This window comes from Zootoca vivipara, chromosome 1 (genome assembly GCF_965207765.1).
Source record: "Zootoca vivipara chromosome 1, rZooViv2.hap1.1, whole genome shotgun sequence".
Taxonomy (NCBI): Eukaryota; Metazoa; Chordata; class Lepidosauria; order Squamata; family Lacertidae; genus Zootoca; species Zootoca vivipara.
Genome location: NC_142582.1, coordinates 123,436,299 through 123,456,639, shown reverse-complemented (window position 1 = coordinate 123,456,639; position 20,341 = coordinate 123,436,299). Strand labels below are relative to the sequence as shown.

Sequence of the window (20,341 nt, the reverse complement as noted above, 5' to 3'; positions counted from 1 at the left end):
GCCACATGCCAGTGGCGGACAGGGCCAGAGGCAAAAGCAGGGTGGGGTGCCAGGTGTGAATCTTACCTTTGTACAGTAGGCTACATTTCAGAGGTTTCCACCCACAGCCCTCTTGCATCTCTCCAGCCATCATCCATGCAAGCAAGAGGCACAGATGCATTTCAAGCACGCATCCTGGCCAAAGGTAGTCAAGGAGGGCAGGGAGCACAGCAGCCGAGAGGCTTAGAGCAGCAACCCAAGAACAAACCTTGGTTTGCGTGGGGAGAAGAAGCACATCTAGATCCCGGCTTTGGATATAACGCTACACCAGACCACCACCACCAACGCAGCTCTTTCCGTGCTGTAAGTCCTACCCCACCCTTGCACATAACTTGCTCAGGGCAGACCCATATGCGAAGTCCCAGATCTGAGGACATGACAGCCAGACCAAAAGGTAACCTAACCGAGGGTTGGGGAACTTGAGCAGGCTAGTTTCTACACGCACACAGGCACGGCCCTCTCTATTCCCCATCCAAACAAGGGGCATTGGGAGAGTTCAGAGTCACATTCCAACTGGGCAAAAAGATTTGAGAAGCAGAGCAGGTCCAGTGAGGGGTGTGTTCTAAGGGCCAGACAGTGTGCTTCAGAGGGCCACATTTGGACCCTGGGCCAGAGGTTCCCCATGCCAGGACTAGAGCACCCCCAAAACCCTTCTAACCACGAATGGAAGAATCTGCCAATTTCACCTCTCTCATTTCCTCGTTTTCCCACCCTTATATTCAGTATTTCACATTTCTGCAGTAATTCACTTATTATTTTTTTAAAATCATCATAAGCATCCATCAGTGTTTGAGTGTAAATTTATCGCAATAAACACATTTCTGCATGTGGTTTTGACCAACGCACACATTTTTGCAAGCCATTCCTCCCCCCCCCCCCCGGATACAATGCCATTTTCTATGTGAACTTCACTGACAGTATGACGCACACTTTCTCCTAATGTATGTATTTCTGTACACATCGGTTGGAAACTGGCATGGAAAAACCCAGACAGGTGCGAATTTCAGTCTCAGTTTGTGTGTTGCTTCAGATGGTGTGTGTTTGATAGTTTAGACTCTAAATGTGCATTGAACCCATCCCTTCTCCCAACTCTATGCTTTTACGAACTTGCAGACTGGCCCCTGCAGCTGTCCTTTCACTAGTCATCTAAAGTGCAGCAAGGAAGAGGTTAAAATAAGAGCTTCTCCTGGCTAGCTCAAGCTGTACAAGAGCAGGCCAGGCTGGGTTTGTCTGGCCTGCCATTCCTACATGGAAACCAGAAGTTGTTGTTTCACGCGCTGATGGAATCTGCAATACTGATAGGCACCTGGAAGCCCTGGGGTCAAATCTGGCCTCCAAAGGCTTTGAAACCTCCTAAACTGGCTCAGAGCAGAGACTTCAATCCTGCATTTCACCCCCTTCTGTTAAACAAATATACACCTCAGCCAATATATAAATCTATAGCCAAATATACAACTCCCCTCAAGCTGAGGCCCGAGCAAAACAACTTTCTTCCTCCAGTACAAACAGCGACAGAAACTCCGCAAGAGTCCTCTCGTTATTTAATCTTAAGTGTCTCTAAGGCACCTTTCCGGGCCAAAAAGCCCTCTTAAGGTGGCTTACATAAAACTATTCACAAGCACAATATCAACCAAGCGGCCATAATCTGAAACAGTAGCTAGGGAAGTCCAGCCAAGCAACCTGTAACATTACGATTTAGAAGACACTTGAAACCAGCTGCAGGAGAGCCACTGGGATAAAACAAAACTCGTCCAAGTTATTCACCAGAAGACAAGGCAGCTAAACGCAGTTTGAAACAATTGTTGCAAAGCCCACTTAAAATCCAGAACTGAAGAGCCAACTGTTTTCCCACTGGGAAGGACTTCCACAGATGAGAGACTACCACGGAGAAGGCCCCGTCTCTAGCACCTGCAAATTTTGGAGGTTTCTTTCATTTTATCTGCATCCCAGTTAACTGAATGGAACTCACTTGTGAGCCAACATGTATAGGATGAGGCCACACTTTTGAACGGACCAGCCCCAGAAACCTAACATTTCTTTTGCACGTATTTTTCATAGTTTTCCACCTTTCTTTTTAAAAGGGGGCCTGCAAGGAGATGCAATGATTTAATTTCCCTACTGACTGACGCAGAGAACAGAAGCACAGAATAGAAGCCAACCAAAGCGGATCTTATAGAAATAATAGAAATGTAGACTTGACCCTGTGGATCATCTAGTCCAACCCGTTGCAATGCAGGGATACACAGCTGTCCCATACAGGGATCGAACCTGCAACCTTGGCATTATCAGCACCAGGCTCTAACCAACTGAGCTATCCAGGCTTCTAAGCCTTTGGCACCCAGCACTCCCAGGCAGGGTCCCATCCACGTACTAACCAGGCTTGACCCTGCTTAGCTTCCAAGATCGGACAAGGTTGGGCACGTTCAGGGCAGTAGGAAACCTTTGGGGAGTCCCGTGCTTGTGACAACTCTATAAGGGAAGGCTGCAATCTTACCCCCTCCCATTGATTGCTTGTGTCTGCATCACTGGGTGAGTAGGGAAGGCTTGGTTATTGTAAGGAACTGTACAGACAGCATGTCCTTGTGGAAGGACCCAGAGCTCAGTGGGAGCACTTTGCACGAAGGAAGTCCCGAGTTCGAGTCCTGGCATCTCCAGGTAGGGCAGGGAACGATGCCTGTCTGACGCTCTACTACTACTGCCACTCACTGTGTAAAACAGCCCTAAACAGACTCACTGCCGTGTTCTAGACACAGAGGGACACGCCTTCTTCTCCCACATCAGAAGTCCAGTGCCTGTTTTGCCTTCTGCGCACAGTCTCAAAAGGCAGTGGTCAGAACTGGCTGAATGACAACTACTCATTTGCATGGTGCAACTTGTAGACCCTGCTGAGCGAGTGGGTGGGGCTAAGTCTGCAGCAGGCCCCTCACCCCCTAGCCATTGACAAGCAAGCCCACTCCTGCTCATTCTCAAATATTTTAGGGTGTATGTGTGCTGACTGTGCCTATTTGCTCTGTGCATATGGAGACTAGGGATCAAAGGATTTGTCAATTCCTGTCCTCTCAGTTTCTCATTTTTCCAAATCTTAAATTTGGTTCTCCGCATATGTGCTGCAATTTGCAATCCTTCCCCCCACCCCAATCACCTTGCAAATTATTCAGCATTTTAGTATGACTTTCTCCTGATGTAAAATAAAAAAAATTCCTTCAGTAGCACCTTAAAGACCAACTAAGTTTATATTTTGGTATGAGCTTTCGTGTGCAAGCACACTTCTTCAGATACACAGATGTATCTCCTGATGTATGCAACTTTGTCTATTTTTTAAACAAGCAATTTCTCCTAATATAATCCATTTTTGTACGCTACTTCCACCAATGCATTCCTATTCAGGCACACTTTCCCCAAATATATGCATTTTTTGCAAACCTTATTGCATTCCTATTCAGGCACACTTTCCCCAAATATATGCATTTTTTGCAAACCTTATTGCATTCCTATTCAGGCACACTTTCCCCAAATATATGCATTTTTTGCAAACCTTATTGCATTCCTATTCAGGCACACTTTCCCCAAATATATGCATTTTTTGCAAACCTTATTTGGTTGGAGAACTGCCTCAGAAAATTAAGATCAATGCAAATTTTGAAGGTGCTTTGGTTCTCACTGTTGTGGATTTTGATAGATTCACCTTTATACAGTGGAACCTCGGTTTATGAACACCTCGGTTTATGAATTTTCGGTTTATGAACGCCGCGGACCCATCTGGAACGGATTAATTCATTTTCCATTACTTTCAATGGGAAAGTTTGCTTCAGTTTATGAACGCTTCAGTTTATGAACAGACTTCCGGAACCAATTACACCCATGCTTCAGTTTATGAACGCTTCAGTTTAAGTACTCTGCGGACCCGTCTGGAACGGATTAATCCACTTTCCATTACTTTCAATGGGAAAGTTTGCTTCAGTTTATGAACGCTTACTCCGCGGACCGTCTGGAACGGATTAATTCACTTTCCATTACTTTCAATGGGAAAGTTCGCTTCAGTTTATGAACGCTTCAGTTTATGAGCAGACTTCCGGAACCAATTGTGTTCATAAATCGAGGTACCACTGTATGTAAAAACTGAATCAAAGGCATTGGAGCCCAGCTTCCCCACTGAGCCACTATGCTCTCCTGATACACACAAGACTTTCTTGCCAGCATACAACCCTGTGAACACGCCCCTGGAAGAATATTTGACTGAAGTTGATGGGACTCTGCTTCTGAATCTAACATGCACAGGTCTGAGCAGAAAACTTTTAACTGGATACCTTACTCTGATACAGATCTCATTCACCTGTAAGAGTTCTCCCTTATCTCTGAACTTATAAAGCAATCTGTTCAGTCATCACTGTTTGCTATACTTTTGATCAAAAGCCCCACACCTCAAAGCTACCCAAAAGCCCAATTCCACAACCTCTGAGGTGTTCTTTTCTGGGTTTTTACTTCTGCAACACAGCAAGACTTGATGGTGGGCGCACAACATAGTCTCTAGAGTCTGTACCTTTTCCTCATCACATCCCTGGAGCACTGTCCAGCTTGACAATGCAATCTTTCCTCTCTCTCTATAAATCGCAGTGCATGCAGACAGTTAACCATCCCCGAACCAAAAACCTCGTGTCTGGCTTTGCAGTCTGGTGCAGCTGCAAGCCCGCCACATACCCCAACAAAATAGGAAGAAGGTGGGAAGGGAAAAAGACTTACCAAAACAAAGAAACAAAAGTTCTCAAAAACGGCCTCTGTAGTTCAAACAGTACGGGATCAGCCCCTTTTCTCCTCCAAGCAGCGCTCTGCAAAGTGAGGCACGCAGAACTCCAGCAAAACAAACGTGTTGTTGCTGAATCTCAGAAGTCAGGCTGAGCAGGGAGGTTCCTCCCATCAGGTTAGGAAGAGATCTGCCTCGTAGTCTCCGCCAGGAGTCCTCCTGGCCTGCCCCACTCCAAGCTCAGTGGTGCAGTTGGAGCTCAGGCGGCCTGTGATATCCAACTCCGACCCCCCTACTCCACCCCTACAGGAAGGCAACAGCTGGACTGCTTCATTGAGGGCTGGAGCAACTCTGCATGCCTTTTGCCGAGTCTGTGACTCACCCTCAGGCATGGAAGGAGAAGACTGGGGCGGGCGGATTTCAATACGGACTCTGTCTCTAAGCCTACGTTTGCAAGTATCAATGTGGATCCAGGGGTGGAGAGAGAGAGAGAGTTTCCCTGTGGCTGCAAATGCATTGGGAACGAAAGCACACATAACAAAACATCTCTCTTCCTGAGATTCATTTCCAATCTGGCCTCAGGGCAATGAGTCACTGTACTCATCAAACAGACAAACACACACACACAAACACACACACGTAGCCAAGAACACACACAAGCACACATGCAAGGGCCATAGTTAAATATCTTGCCACCGATGTCGTCCTTTAGACATCCTTTTTCAGGCTGATCCACCAAATTTATTGCAACCCTGCTATTTTAGCACCAGTGGACTCAGGGTTCAGGATTGCAGCCTACCTGGATCTAATCATACAGTCTCTTGTCAGATTTGCATACCTGTTGTGGCCACGTGCGCAGGTGTGTGTATGTGTGTGCATGAGTCATCATTACATTGCCTAGCGCGATGCAAAGATCATACACCTGTGGGCCTGCGATGGTGGAGCGCCCAAGGTTTGGGGGTGTGGCTGCGTGGGATCAGCATATGGATTGGCAATATGTGTGTCTCAGGGTTTCCTTACCATCACATACCTGGGGCCAGGACAGTGCAAAAACACGCATTCTAGCCAGGATCCAGCTCAACCATGATGAAATCCTGTTGAAGCCACTGGGACAGGTTGACTAGTTGTTGTTGATAGGGCTTTGTTGTTGTTTAGTCGTTTAGTCATGTCCGACTCTTCGTGACCCCATTGACCAGAGCACGCCAGGCACTCCTGTCTTCCACTGCCTCCCGCAGTTTGGTCCAACTCATGTTGGTGGCTTCAAGAACACTGTCCAACCACCTTGTCCTCTGTCGTCCCCTTCTCCTTGTGCCCTCAATCTTTCCCAGCATCAGGGTCTTTTCCAGGGAGTCTTCTCTTCTCATGAGGTGGCCAAAGTATTGGAGCCTCAGCTTCATGATCTGTCCTTCCAGTGAGCACTCAGGGCTGATTTCCTTCAGAATGGATAGGTTTGATCTTCTTGCAGTCCATGGGACTCTCAAGAGTCTCCTCCAGCACCATAATTCAAAAGCATCAATTCTTCGGCGATCAGCCTTCTTTATGGTCCAGCTCTCACTTCCATACATCACTACTGGGAAAACCATAGCTTTAACTATACAGACCTTTGTCGGCAAGGTGATGTCTCTGCTTTGTCATTGCTTACATTACAGGGCTTAGCACCTGTAAATTGAGCTGTGATCCTATGCACACCTAACCTAAGATGCAGGTGGTGCTGTGGTCTAAACCACTGAGCCTCTTGGGCTTGCCAATCAGAAGGTTTGTGGTTCAAATCCCTACGACAAGGTGAGCTTCCATTGCTCTGTCCCAGCACCTGTCAACCTAGCAGTTCGAAAGCACACCAGTGCTAGTAGATAAATAGGTACCACTGCGACGGGAAGGTAAACAATGTTTCCGTGCGCTCTGGTTTCCATCACGGTGTTCCGTTGCACCGGAAGCGATTTAGTCGTGCTGGCCACATGACCCGGAAACCTGTCTGTCGGCAAACGTCAGCTCCCTCATCCTGAAAGCAAGATGAGTGCCACAACCCCATAGTTGCTTTTGACTGGACTTAAACGTCCAGGGGTCCTTTACCTTCACCTTTTAACCTAACGGTATGCCCCACTGATCTCAATGGGACATTGAGGAGAGAAGGGAAGGATTGTACCATGAGCAGGATTGTGTGAAGATCCTACCCTGATGGGTGGGTCCTCCATGATGTTGGTTAATCCTCTTTTTAAGCCTGTCTAAACTAACAATCACTTCGCACAAATCCTATGCATGTTTTTTTTCCCTGAAGCAATGCCCATTATGCTAATTCCTCTTGTTGCACAATAGGGCAGTGTGTCTGGCTGTTAACCAGAAAGTTGGTGGTTCGAGCCTACCCAGGGAAAGCTCCCCTCCATTGCAGGGGGTTGGGCTAGATGACCGTTGGGGGTCCCTTCCAATTCTATGATTCTATGGTGAATGGGGCTAACTCCTGGGAAACTATGCAAGGGATTGCCTTAATTCTGTGCCTCCTGCAGTCCTTTATCACTTTGAGGACTTAAAAACCTACGGCTGTGGAATATTCATGTTCAATTAACACTGGGAGCCGGCGGTCAGGCATATGCATTCGCTTGGAATATTATTGCAAGTCTAGGTCAGGGTGTGTTGGTTCTGCATCCAAGATATTCATAAGCGAGAAATGTTGCTTAGCATTTGGTAGAAAACTGGTTTGTTCAAGTTTCATTCCAGCCCTCCTCCACTGATTCCCCCTTTGGGGAAGTGGAGTGGGTGGGTGGGTGGGTGGGGGGGAGAAACAGGAGATCAACTTCTTTGATAAAATGCCAGAAGCAAACAAACCTCAGGATCATCATCTCGAAGGAAAGCATAGTGGCTCAGCCTTTTTGTCCCAGCTGAAGAAGCTCAGATTGGAACCAGAGCAAATATTGCTGAATACACATTAAAAATGCAAGAGTTGGGTGCGATCTGCCAGCAAAAGGACTCAAGATACGACAGCAAGTGAATGCACACACATGCTGCTCGTTTGTGGCAAGATATGGCATGATTCCCCTGAATTCTGGGATTTGGATCCCAAACCTGCTTACATTTGGCTTTGCTGAATACTTCAGGCGAATGAGATTTTGACACCTTAGAACCATAGAGCTGTAGATTGGAAGGGACCACGAGGGTCATCCAGTCCAACCCCCTGCAATGCAGGAATCTTTTGCCCAACGTGGGGCTTGAACCCATGGCCCTGAGATTAAGTGCCCCATGCTCTGCCAACTGAGCTATCTTGTTGAGCTTCTCCATGCACAGAAATCAATGAGCCACAAACCACAGTCAAATGTTGGTTCTGTTGATGCTGAGTTCTACTTTTCAGGAACACCTCATGGAAAGGCTTTGGCTTCTCTCTTCTTGATAATGTACAGGCCTTTACCGCTTCCACCATAATTTTTTTTGGGGGGGATTACCTGAGTACATACAGCCCTGCCATCTAAAGAAATTGATATATTTTAAAATATAATTAGCACACTTTTCTTTTTTTCTATTCAAGGCAGTGAATAGTCTGTAAACTGCTAGAATCATCATACTTAAACATCTCCCCAAAAGCAAACAGCATCTTAGCCATCTTCGAATATCTCAAGGGCTATCCCATGGAAGAGGGAACAAGGTTGCCTTCTCCTGCTCTATAGGGTAGGACTCGAACCAACGGCTTCAAGTTACTAGAAAGGAGATTCCGAATAAATATCAGGAAGAACTTTCTGATTGTAAGAGCTGCTTGACAGTGGAATGGAGGTGGGAGACTCTCTTTCCTTGGCAGAGGTTGAATGGCTATCTGTCCTTATAGAGAAGTTGCTCCCTTTTCTGAACCAGTCCCAAGTCTACAATATCAAGAGATAACCGAGTGCTGTGGGACTCTAAGTCCCATCAGCCTCTCCAGGGTTGACCAGCAGTCAAGGTTGATGCGAGTTGTGGTCCTGCAGCATCTGAAGGGCAGCACACTGACTGCCTCTGATGCAGAGTGTTCAAAGGAAGCCAATAGCTTTACTGCAATGCCCCCTTCTAAATGGATGGCCACCTGCTGAGATTTGTGCATTGTAGAGGGTTGGACTAGATGACCCTTGGGGTCTCAACTCTATGATTCTATGATTCATTGAAATTTGAATAAAGCTAGGAACACATTCAAAGGCCTTGTGACTATATCAATCAACACAGGGGTGAGGAAGCTCAGGTCGGGAGGCCAAGTGGTGGCCCTCTATGTCTCTGTATTTGGGGCTTGGAACTCTTCCCAAACTATGCTTCCTCTCCCCAGATCACACTCCTCACCAGCCTTGCTTTGTCCTGAGTGTTCTTGCCTGGCTGGAATGTGTCCTCAAACTCTTAAATAAAATTGTAGAGTTGGAAGGCACCCAAGGGTCATCTAGTGCAACCCCCCTGCAATGCAGGAATCTTAGCTGAAGCATCCACGACAGATGGCCATCCATAGATGCTTCTTCCTTGCTTGGATGGAGGAGAGAGAGAAGGGCGTGGGGAGGTGTAGGCGTCTGTTTGCAGAAACTAGCCTACTGCACGAAATGTATAATTACGGCTCTGCCCACTTTGGCCTCCAGGCGCACCCGTCACTGTCATGTGGCTCTCGGAAGGTTTTTCAGAAGAGAATGTGGCCCCTGGGGTGAAAAAGACTCCCTCCTCTCTGAATGAAAAGATCCAGTGCAGCCACCACCAAAATGGAAAAGGGGCCTGCTGGAACGAATGGAGGGCCAGGCAGATCCGCCTCGTTCCAGTTCATGCCACTTTTGCATGTGTTCGTCATTAAGTCTGTTCCATTTCATTTCCAAATCAGTGAGCGTTTTCGAGAAGGAACAGCATGGAAGTTCTTGGTGAAACACACGCAGTGTGAGAAGCTGGTCCAACGGCTGCCTTTAAGAGCAGCTAAGAAGCCTGGCTTGTGTGTGTGCATTCAGGGAGACTGTGGGCTCTCATTTATTGGAGGTTTTTAAGTGGAGAGTGGATGGCCAGCTGTCATGGAGTCTTGCATTGCAAGGGGTTGGACCCTCAAGGCTCCTTGAAACACTACAATTCTGTGACCCGCGTTGTGAAATGGTGCAATTCAACAATATATAAGTGAATGAATTTGCTGCTACTGTTGTTGTCATTACAACTTTTGTTCAGACATTCTCAGGCCATTGTCTCAGTGTCTCTATTTTCCAGGGACAGTCCCAGATTTACAGAAGCCACCCCAGTTTCTGATTTGATCCTGGAATGTCTCGCTTTCTCTTAGGATATCCCTATTTTCACCAGAGGAAATGTTGGACGGTATGGAGTTATCTGACCCCCCTCCCCCAAAAGCCCTGTATAGGGAAGGTGGTTTTTTTAAAAAAATGTTTATTGTTTTATTATGTTTTTTTATCTATGTTGGAAACTGCCCAGAGTGACTGGGGCCACCATGTTGGCTGTGAGTTTCTGCAAACTGGGTGCCTGCAGGTTTGTTACTGTTTTGCTTCTCTCCTGTTTGCCAGAATACCTGATAAGGCGTTATCTGATTACCTTTTCTGGGTAGCCTGGCCATTCCTTTGCTAGTGTGCTCAGCTTAACAGATACTTGCCAGACTGTATTTGCAGGGAGGTGTAAGCCCCTACAGTCCAAAGACACTTGGAAAGCTTTTCCCATTTCCTTCCTCCTTGCAGAGAAATATTTGAGGTCAATTTGGGAGAGTCAAAATGGCGTCAGGACTGTTCCCCTGTACTATTTCAGACTAGGGACGTGGGTGGCTCTGTGGTCTACTCTAAACCACAGAGCCTAGGGCTTGCCGACCAGAAGGTCGGCGGTTCAAATCCCTGCGATGGGGTGAGCTCCCGTTGCTCGGTCCCAGCTCCTGCCCACCTAGCAGTTCGAAAGCACCTCAAAGTGCAATGAGATAAATAGGTACCGCTCCGCCAGGAAGGTAAAAGGCCTTTCCGTGCGCTGCTCTGGTTCGCCAGAAGCGGCTTTGTCATGCTGGCCACATGACCTGTAAGCTGTACGCCAGCTCCCTCGGCCAATAACACGAGATCAGCGCCGCAACCCCAGAGTCGGTCACGACTGGTCCTAATGGTCAGGGGTCCCTTTACCTTTACTATTTCAGACACGTGGTTTATACACTTATGTATGTGTTTGCCTGGTACATTTTTGAACATTTATTTTATATCTTAGACCTTATAATTCTCATAACATTACTCATCCCTGCATTTAGGAAATTCAAACGCAGGCCTTCCAGGTTTGCCACCGGCTATTATACCGGTACATTCCAGGGCACTTGGCAACCTGCAATGAAAACTTATTTTGCCTCGCCTTTGCATATGCAGAGCTGAGTGCTCTGGGTTCCACAGCAGCGGAGGCAAAGTCAGCGTGGAGCCAGAGTAATTGAAGTGAACTACTGCGAGCACTATTTAACATTCCTCCTTCAGGAGGTAGGGCGGGATATAAATTCAATAAATGAAAACAAGAAATAGAAATCATGCGGCCTTAGCCCTCCTCACAACACAGGAAATGGCAAGGTGCTTGACACCGATTAATCAAAATTGGGAATCAAGGTGAAACATTGCAGCAGGAATGTTTGCTGACAACCCTCTGAAGCCAAAAAAATACACTATACATCAAAAGTAGAATTATACTGCTCAGCAGTCATGGCTTCCTCCAAAGAACCCTGAAAACTGTAGTTGGTTGTGGGTGCGGAGAATGGTTTGGAGGCCCTGATTCACCTCACAGAGCAGCTATAATTATCAGAGTTTCCTCAGAAGAGGGACTGATTGTTAAAACCACTATGAGGGTGATAGGGGGTCTCCTAATTGTTCTCAGCATCTTTAACAAACTACAGTTCCCAGGAGTCCCTTGGGGAAGCCATGAGTGTTAAAAATGGAATGATACTGCTTCAGATGCATAGTGCAGATGTGGCCTAAGTTTGAGAAGCATTAGTTTAGGGATAAAGACAGGAGACCTAGGAAGCTGCTGTGTTATGCACTTAAGCTCTTTGCCCACTCTGTCTGGAAGCAGTTATGAGGTCGTTCTGCTAGCACTTCCTCTAAGGCAGCCCACCTCAACCTGGTGCCCTCTGGAAGTTTTGGATTGGAACTCCCATCAGCCATAGCCAGTATGGCTGTGCTGGTTTGGGCTGATGGGAGTGGTAGTCCAAAACATCTGGAAAACACCAGGAAATGCCGCTTTAAAGTAAAAATGCCAGGGATTGAACCTGGGAGGAATGACCCTCCATTTTTGCCTCCAATCTCTCAACTCACACCCACACTGTACATTTAAAGCACATTCAACCCACATTTAAAGAACATGGCTGCCCCCAAGGAATCTTGGGAACTGCAGATTTCTGAGGATAACGGGAATTGTAGTTCTGGAAACTACAGTTCCCAGGATTCTTTGGGGGGGGACCATGTGCTTGTGGGTTGAATGTGCTTTAAATGTGTGGTATGGATGTGGAGACGGTCATTTGAGGAAGCACAGAGATGGTGGCAAATGTGTGTGTCCAAAAAGGATGTCCTGGGAGCTACCAATTGCTGCCCCCCTGGAACAATTTGTCAGAGAGGTACTCAAGCCTCCCCTGATTATTGCTTTGAGAGCAGCAACGCCCAATTTAAAATCAAATGGTGTTTCAACTCGCAGAGCCAACAGAAACGGCTCTTTCAACAAATCACTTTGTTAATCTAATCAAGGACACGTGTGGGCCAAACGTTGGTTAGTTGACATAATTCCTCCCTTTATGAGAATGACATTAAAGGAACTTGACAGCTTGTTGCATGCAAAGCTGGGAAACCTTATACCGCTCAGTATTTATATAGTACCAGCAGAATGAAATAAAGCAAAAGGAAAGACTTTTGGCTCGGGGAGATTGCAATCGAATTTGGATAGTGGGGAGGTGCAGGGGGCTCATGAGAAATAATTGAGAGCAAATGCAGTTATGCATAATTTAGCTTCGTTTCAGTTGCCAGAGGAGGAGGAGGAGAGGTTAGATTCAGGGATGTATTTTCTGCCATGTATTTTCACATACAGTCCTGTTTCCCTTCTGCTGCAGTTTGCCTTCTGCCCAGAACTACTGCTGCCTTCTGCTATTTGTGTCACTGGCTGCTGCAGCAGTTGTGTAATTACATTATTCTACCCCATTCATTAAAAAGGGGGGGCAGTACGAATGGGGGGGATATAATAGATTACCCATCATTGGCAGATTGAAAGCAACACCAATTACAGATACTAATCATATTCACTAGGATGATTTCCATTCTGGACATAGGAAGAATCTTCTTCTTCTTCTTCTTTGGCGATCACTCGTAGCCGAGTAAGGTTGTATTCCATAAACACGATTTTAACAATGGGTCTGTAAATGACTGTGGAGGCCAATTCTGGATCCGCACGTCCTTCCACAGTGGGGACATTGGTTTCCAGGCCGGAGTTGATCACAGTGTGGATTTGCCAAGTGTGCCTTCCTCTTAGCACATTTCTCCCTTGCGTCCTGAGATCGAGTTTCTTCAAAGCCCATGACACCTTTGGTAAAGGCTGTTCTCCAACTGGAGTGCTCGCAGGCCAGTGTTTCCCAGTTGTCAGTGTTTATACTACATTTTTAAAGGTTTGCCTTGAGACAGTCTTTAAACCTCTTTTGTTGACGACCAGCATTACGCTTTCCATTTTTAAGTTCAGAATAGAGTAGTTGCTTTGGAAGACGATCATCAGGCATCCGCACAACATGACCAGTCCAACGAAGTTGGTTGAACCTACACTTTGTCGATGGGAAACTCCCTGTTATGTATTAAGTTAACTGCAGCCATGGTGGCCACACCATCGCCCGCGTGCTCAACTGGGTGTGGAGGAGATGGCCGAAAGGGCCAATTGACCCAGAGTTTCAACCTTTCGCACAACGGCAGCACGAACTATTGGCTCACCGCAGCTGTCTCCTGTGGGGAAACCGAGTCATCATTCCACCTAAGCTTCATCAACACGTCCTTCAGGCGCTCCACATCGGCCACCCCGGAATTGTGCGCATGAAGGCATTGGCGCGCAGTTTTGTATGGTGGCCAAACATGGACAAAGCCATCGAATCCTGGGTCGAATCATGCCAGGCCTGTCAAGAATCAAGGCTAGATCCACCAGTGCACTGCAGAAACTCATGGGAGACCCCCAAGGCACCCTGGTTGAGGGTGCACGCTGACCTAGCAGGGCCATTCCACCGCCACAATTTTATGGTGGTAGTGGACTCTTACTCTAAATGGCTGGAAGTGGTTCTGATGTCCTCAACCACTTCAGAAGCCATTACACGTGTGCTACAGAGGCTTTTCGCCACCCATGGGTTGCCTGATGTACTTGTATCGGACAACGGGCCACAGTTCACATCAAGCGCATTCGGGCGCTACCTCCTGGGCAGGGGCATCCGCCATGCTCTGACGGCACCTTTCCATCCATCCAGCAATGACCAGGCGGAAAGAATGGTTCGCTCGGCTAAGGAGGCACTGGCGCGCATGGACCACGGGGACTGGCATGAACGGGTAGCCGAGTTTGTCCAGCACATCACCCCGTGTACAATGACAGGGCGGAGTTCGGCCGAACTTTTGATGGGCCGCCGCCTGCATTCTTCTCTTGACCGGCTGCACCCAGATTTTGCTGTGGAAGATCCCCCAGGCTGTGCTAACTTGCCACGGTCCTTTGTGCCAGGGGACAAGGTGTTTGCAAGGAACTACGGTATGCAGGAGAGATTCCCTGGATGCCGGCTGTGGTGGTTGGGGTTACAGGACCAAAATCATATCAGGTGGCTTTGAACTTCGACCAGTTATGGCGCTGGAACATCGACCAGCTGCGCCACCAGGCAGGGAATTTGGACACTGGAACAGTGCCTCCGCTGGCCCTGGCAGAGGCTGGCCAGCTACCAAGCACTGCTGAGGAAGTATATCCAGCACATAGACAACCTTCACCAGCACCCCCAACGGAGCCTCCTGTACAACCACAGCCTGAAGCTGCCACTGCAATAGCCGACGCGGAAGCCTCAGACTCGAACCATTCACCTGCGGCTCCTGGAGCGGGCAGTTCCCCAGGCTCAGGTAGCCTGGCTGCCTCTCCAATAATACCTTGTCGGTCTAATCGAGCTCATAGTCATCCGGCCTATCTTTAGGATTATGTTGCCTAATGAATCAGTATATGCAACTTGTAATTAGTTTAAACATATGTTGTTGTTACCGTAAGTGTCTTGGTGAAACAAATAAGATTGTATGTGAAATTAGCAACCATACACTTACAGTGCCTAATGTAACCTTTACGAATTGGGGGGCAGGGCCTAACACCTCATCCGGGTAGGAAGGGGTCTTATGTATTAAGTTAACTGCAGTACTCCTTCTGGCCACCGTGGCTGCAGTTCTTACCCTGCCCACTGTGGCTGCAGTTCTCACTCAGGTCCACAACATGCAAATGAAGGATTGAGAGTGTTGTTCACGGATTGGGTAGCTAGGGGAAGTTTGTTACTGTTGCAAGTTACTGAGTACTATATAAGCCAGTTGGCTAAGCTACTGTTCAGTCTGGACTTAGAGCTAGAATAAAGAGCTGGTTGTTTTGAGAGCTGTGTCTTCATCCTTCTTACCCATGATTTAACACTCCCCACCGGAGTAGAAATCATATATCGAACAGATATATCAAACTGATGACAACATAGTGTGTGCACGCTCAGAGGATGACCTCCAAACCATCCTAAATATCTTTGCAGAAACTTACGAAAAGCTTGGCCTATCAGTCAACATCCAAAAAACCAAAGTGCTGCACCAACAAGTACAAAATAACCCCTCTGCAGCACCACAAATCCAACTCAGTGGTGTAACGTTGGAAAATGTTGATCACTTCTCCTACCCAGGCAGTTACCTTTCCACAAGGGCCAACATTGATGCCGAAATCCAGCATCGCCTGAGCTCTGCCATTGCGGCTTTCTCCCGATTGAAGTGCAGAATGTTTGAGGACTGGGACATTCGCAGGGAAACCAAAATGCTTGTTTACAAAGCTATTGTACTACCAACCTTACTATAGGAAGAATAAGGGAATGGTGGCAACTTCTGCTCCCATTTCCCCATTTCTGTTTTTGCCTGAATTGCCCAATATCCCCAGCAAAGACTTCCTGGCAGAGGGGAGTTGTGGGATGTGGCATCACATGCAGCCAGTCACTTTCACATTGCCCCAAGAGAGGAAATGCATCACCACAACAAAATGACTAATATTTGCATACAATTTGCCTATGTCAATTTTATAAGCATAGATGCAGATTTAGAAATGATTACTATAATTCAGGGATAGCCGACGTGGTGCCTTCCAGGTGTTTTTACTGCAGTCAGCCTCTGCCTGCGTGGCTGCAACAATTCCCAAAAGTTCCATGGAAAAGACGGTAAAATCGCTCTGGGAATTGTAGCTTAGTGAGGGGAATTTGTTGTTGTTGTTTAGTCGTTTAGTCATGTCCGACTCTTCGTGACCCCATGGACCAGAGCACGCCAGGCACTCCTGTCTTGCACTGCCTCCCGCAGTTTGGTCAAACTCATGTTTGTAGCTTCGAGAACACTGTCCAACCATCTCGTCCTCTGTCGTCCCCTTCTCCTAGTGCCGTCCATCTTTCCCAACATCAGGGTCTTTTCCAAGGATTCTTCTCTTCTCATGAGGTGGCCAAAGTATTGGAGCCTCAGCTTCACGATCTGTCCTTCCAGTGAGCACTCAGGGCTGATTTCCTTAAGAATGGATAGGTTTGATCGTCTTGCAGTCCATGGGACTCTCAAGAGTCTCCTCCAGCACCATAATTCAAAAGCATCAATTCTTCGGCGATCAGCCTTCTTTATGCAAGTGAGGGGAATAGGGGTCTCCTAATAGCTCTCAGCCCATTAACAAACTACAGTTCCCAGGATTCCATGGGGGGAAGGAAGTGACAACTATTTAAAGTGGTATGTAAAGTTAAAGTTAAATGACCCCTGGAGGGTCCAGTCAAAGGCGACTATGGGGTTGCGGCACTCATCTCGCTTCAGGCTGAGGGAGCTGGTGCCTGTCCACAGACAGCTTTCCAGGTCATGTGGCCAGCAAGACTAAACCGCTTCTGGTGCAACAGAACACCATGATGGAAGCCAGAGCACACGGAAGCGCTGTTTACCTTCCCACCGCGGCGATACTTATTTATCTATACAGTGGTACCTCGGTTTAAGTACACAATTGGTTCCGGAAGTCTGTACTTAACCTAAAGCGAACTTTCCCATTGAAAGTAATGGAAAGTGGATTAATCCGTTCCAGACGGTCTGCGGAGTACTCAACCTAAAGCGTACTTAACCCGAAGCGTACTTAAACCAAGGTATGACTGTAATAATAATAATAATAATAATAATAATAATAATATTTATACCCCGCCCATCTGGCCGGGTCTCCCCAGCCACTCTGGGCGGCTTCCAACTATATTGCACTGGTGTGCTTTCAGAGCCGTCTTACCCATAAGCGCTATGGGTGCCCGGCACCCGGGTGCCGGGCTCTCAGGGGCGCCAGGCTGAGAGTCCGGGGCCTGAGAGTTGAGTCTGGAAAGAGCCCGCCCATTGGTTAGAGCACTGCGGCAGGCTCTTCTGCTGCAGGCAGCTCTGCGCCACGAGTTTGGGGGTGACCCAGCAAGATGCTGAGACAGCCGGCCTGCTCCGCCCTCCTGCACGCCTGGGACTGGGCAACTGGGGGGGGTGGCAGCGTCGGGCAGATCTTTGTACCCCGCCCTGTGTGCTTTCAAACTATATTGTACTGGTGTGCTTTCGAACTGCTAGGTTGGCAGGAGCTGGGACAGAGCAACGGGAGCTCATTCCGTCACAGGGACTCGAACCGCCTACCTTCCGATCGGCAAGCCCAAGAGACTCGGTGGTTTAGACCACAGCGCCACCCGTGTCCCTAAAGTGGTATGATACAGCTTTAAATGCACAGTGCAGATGGCACCTCTGATGCACAGTGAGCAGAATCATAGTCCTAATATCCCTTCCGAATATTCAGAAGAGTCTGAAGCAAAGTGTTCTCTGCCAGGACTTCTTTGCAGACTTGAGCATCTTCACTGCTCGCACATGGCGTGGTAGTCTGGGTGTCGTATAGGAAGGATTGTACCAGAATCTTAATGTTCTCCTTTCCTTATGCTGCAATCCTATGCATGTTTGCATGGGAGTAAATCCTACTGAATGCAATGGGACTTACTTCTGAATAAACATGACAAATCAGTGTCTTTTTGTCTGCTAGCACAAACTATGATTGATGAAGGAGGACCCACATTTTGTGTGGGTGTGGACACGATCCTCCTGGGCGGTGAAACAACATTGCCCATTGTTCTTTCCGGGGCCCCAGGAGGGATTTAACATAATGAAGCCATAATGATTGTTTGTAACCATTAAGGTGCGCATGAAGCAAGCCATGTCGCCTGCCATGTGCAGCAATGTTGTTTCTTGGGTGCTGGATAAAGGACTTATATCTCAAGAGGTGACTGGAAAAAGCTACCTGGCTTTAGCCACAGTAACCACAGTACTTTCTGATCAGGCGCATAGAAGCACATTCAGGGGCACCATACAAGTGAAACTCAGAAAATTAGAATATCGTCGAAAAGTGCATTTATTTCACTGATGCAAATTATTATTTTTTCTTTTTCTTTTAATTTTTACAATTGCTTTCTTTTGGAAATTCCACAGTAATAAAACAAATAGTTACAATAATTCAAAAATAAACATCGCTATTACATTTCATTAATTGCATTCCATTTATAATTGACCCGCCTAACGACAAATAATTACAATTACAACAAATAAAGGCTTGACATATCTTGCTTTGCATGTCATGCATCTATCTCATATATTGGTTTTACCTTTTAAGTTGCATTACTGAAATAAATGCACTTTTCGGCGATATTCTAATTTTCTGAGTTTCATCTGTAATTATATCTTCTTCCACCCATATATGTCAAAGCAACGCACAAAACATAATTGCAAAAAGCCACCAAAAACACTTAAAAACAGGCACACACCCACACCCACACACCGGCAATATGAATTTAGAATGAATACAAGGTAGAAAACTATGGGAGAGACCTGTTGGAACAAAAAGGTCTTCATTTGTTTCCACGAAGTACAGAGAGCAGGTGCATGTTGTATCATGGCAGGAATGTTGTTCCACAGAACAGGGGCAGCCACACTGAGAGCCCTGCTCCAAGTTATTGTGGATCAGGCTTCCGGGAACTCTGGAATTTGCTAGAGAAGTTCTGCTGTAGCCACTGTGATTTCCTTGGCTATATAAGGAATTAGGGGCCACCCTTATGTCCCAGCTCAATCACTGATATCTACTGCAGGAGTATCATTGATTGTCTCCTGAGTTGGTGAAATAGAGCCTTTAGTGTCATAGAATCATAGAACTGTATAGTTGGAAGGGACCATGAGCATAGCTGCCAAGTTCTCCCTTTTTTTAAGGGAAATTCCATTATGCTGAATAGGCTTCCTCGCGAGAAAAGGGAAAACTTGGCAGCTATGACCATGAGGGTCATTTAGTCCAACCCCCTGCAAGGCAGGAATTTTGCCCAACATGGGGCTCGAACCCACAACCCTGCAGTTAAGAGTCTCATGCTCTACCGACTGAGCTATTAAGAATCTCATCACTCCAGTCCTATGGAAAGCTCTGCCAACAGAGACTGGGCACCCACCTTCTGTTTTAGCCTTAAAATACCCTGCTGAAAACTTTTTCTATTTCACCAGCCTCACTCAGGAAATTAAGAAAATATCTTTCCATAAACCTTAATTGATGGTCTCTTAAATAGTTACAGGATTTTATTATATGTAGATATTAATGAGAACCAAATTGTTTTTTTTGTATCATATGGCAAAGTATATAAATATTTTGGTGGGGGAAAAAAGGCAATCACCGCCTTAGTATGTCACTGGCAGCATGCCACCAGACTATGAGCAGGTAGCGAACAACAGCAGAGGACTTTATGCCCTCCAGTGGACTTCCTGGAGACACCTGCTTTGGGATGCAGAATGCCAGACTTGATGGGGCTTCAGTCTGACCCAGGCATCCCCAAACTGCGGCCCTCCAGATGCTTTGGCCTACAACTCCCATGATCCCTAGCTAACAGGACCAGTGGTCAGGGATGATGGGAATTGTAGTCCAAAACATCTGGAGGGCCGAAGTTTGGGGATGCCTGGTCTGACCCACCAGGGATGCCCAGAGATGCAAGGTGTCTGCATTTCATTTACTGCAGGAAATTAATGAGTAGAACCACAGGATGGGGGAGATCCCAAAGGTCTTCTAGTCCAACCCTGTGTCAAAGCAGGAAATAAATTGCCAGAGTAGGTAACAGTCAATCCCACTTCCCAAGGAACACTCAGAATTGTAGGCCTGGGAGGGGAATAGGGGGTCTCCTAGCAACTCTCAGCACCCCGGACAAACTAGATTTCCTAGGCTTTCAGGCGGCGGGGCATGATGGTTAAAGAATGCTGTAAGTGTTTGTGTGGGTGTGCCCTGCTCTCAGGCCAGTGCTCGGACTTTAATCTATACTCATTTTTCAACAGCTGAATATCTGGCCCAATTTGTTCCTCTGCTGACAAGCACTTCTCA

General features: G+C 47.1%; 1 protein-coding gene across 3 annotated transcripts in view; it reads right to left on the bottom strand.

Annotated features, from left to right (window-relative positions):
• The window catches only part of AHNAK2 (AHNAK nucleoprotein 2), a 96,271-nt gene that overhangs the window by 56,959 nt on the left and 18,971 nt on the right, over nt 1-20,341 (bottom strand). Inside the window, exon 1 of one of the 3 annotated variants that reach the window (XM_088673565.1) lies at nt 4,780-5,354. The exons of the other annotated variants lie outside the window; for them this stretch is intronic. The gene's annotated coding sequence lies outside the window, so the exon portion shown is untranslated. Of the gene's footprint in view, nt 1-4,779; nt 5,355-20,341 lie in introns of those variants that run through there. 3 annotated transcript variants of the gene reach the window in all.